Source organism: Buceros rhinoceros, unplaced genomic scaffold (assembly GCF_000710305.1).
Source record: "Buceros rhinoceros silvestris isolate BGI_N320 unplaced genomic scaffold, ASM71030v1 scaffold5993, whole genome shotgun sequence".
Taxonomy (NCBI): Eukaryota; Metazoa; Chordata; class Aves; order Bucerotiformes; family Bucerotidae; genus Buceros; species Buceros rhinoceros.
The window spans coordinates 67,629-69,548 of NW_010405281.1; positions in this window are offsets into that span (position 1 = coordinate 67,629).

The following is a 1,920-nucleotide window of genomic DNA, read 5'->3' on the forward strand; positions in this document are numbered from 1 at the left end:
GACATGTTAAAATGCTCTGACCCTCTAGTTGACATAGAGGACTGCGAAACACCTCAGTGCATGCAGCAGGTAAAATAACTATTCCAGGAACAGTAAATGCTTTCAGGTCCAACCAAAAACCCAACTATGTCTCTTAAAGAGGCAACGGAAATGGTGCTTTACTCCATGTAAAGTCATTTTGAAGTCTTTGAGACATCTGAAGATGTTAGATACCTGTCTTCCTGTTAGGTAGATGACAGAAATATAAGCCATGATTTTAAAACAGTACCATATTTTATAAGGTAATCTTATCATCCTCTCAAGACTGAGCCCTAAAGGTTTCTGAAGTATTGCATAATTGGCATCTGTAGGTAGAAATTCATAAAGGAAATTTAACCCAGGCACAGTATAGATTGTACCTAATCCCAGGCCTGTGTTTTCTTATTTAATTACATTTTTTATACTACGGTACCTGGATGTGGTATTGTATAAAGAGAGGTCTCAGTACACCACTCTCACCTAACATCAGCTGCCCATGTTAGTCATCAAACTTGTAGATTACATATGTCAATGTACAGAGGGAGATAGTCCGCCTCCTCTGTGACTCTTTTTTTTTTTTTTAGTCTTTCCATTAGTCAATCTGGAGCCTAGAAATGCTATACCATGCTCCTAACTGTTCGATACCTTCTGATAGAAAAAAATTAATCCCAGCTAATGCCCAGAGAAGGTATTTTGGAAATTAATGGCCTGAAGAAATAAGTGGACATTTTTGCGTTCATTACAAAGAGCTACATTACAAAGAGCAATATGTGCCATCCATTTTAAGAAATGGCTCCTAAGTAAATGACAAATTTGCCTTTCTGTCGCTTGGCAACTTGAAGGCAAGATTCTTCATTGTTTTTTTTTTTGGTTGGTTGGTTGGTTTTTTTGTGGGTTGTTTTGGACCCATGAAGTAAAAGGTAACCTTCCTTATATAAATAAATCATAAAAGAAAATAATTCTCAGAAAATTAGCTGGTCTATACAGCCTTGATACAAAAGCTGCAAACAGCGGTTTTGTAATTTCTCCTTAGACACACAATGCAGGTAGCACCACGTACAGTGTGTTGGAATGCGTTTAGGCCTAGGTCCTGAGAACACGTGTTTAAGCAGTTTTCCTTTTTAATATCTATGGCAATACACACGTGTGTAAAGTTGCTCCTGAGCATGAAAATCTGCAGAATGAGGCCCTGAATTCCCATTAGAAAGTGTGCTGAAGATACTACAAGCATCACTTCGAATGCTTATGCAGTGCAAAGCAGAGGATTTTCAGGGCACCTTGTTTATATTATAAAATCCCCTAGCCAAAAGTTTGGAAAGAAAGCCAAGAATATCCAATATAACACAACACTGTATTCCATTTTATTGTGCTGTTTAAACTGGGAAAGATGTATAGCTCATTTAAATGAAGATCTTCCCCTTTCTGTTCTCCCTGTTACTAGATCCTACTCTTTCTCAGTGAGTTTTGCTAGGCTATAATTTAAAACATAGAGCAAGCTGGCATTTTTAAAAAAATTATTTCTCAAGACATGAACAGTGAGTTTTGGAACCTCAGGTTCATCCCCAGGGAACAAATTCATTGCTATGAAACAAATGCTAATGAAATCAAATAGACTGTTACGTTGGCAGAAAACAGACACATGGAAAATGTGGCTTATTGTTTTGACTGTTTTGCATAACGAAGTTGACAGTGCTGCCTGTTCCTAATAAATATGACTCTAAATATGCAAACAGATGTGTTTACAGTTGCCTTAAAACTGCTCAGGAAAAAGACAAAAACCCTACCCTATTGACAAGCAGTTACCAGGCTCCTATCACATAACTGTCCTATTTTCACAATTCAGTTTTCATTTATTGAAATGAGGAGTTATGCAATTTGTGGGTATGCTGGACCTTCTTCAGC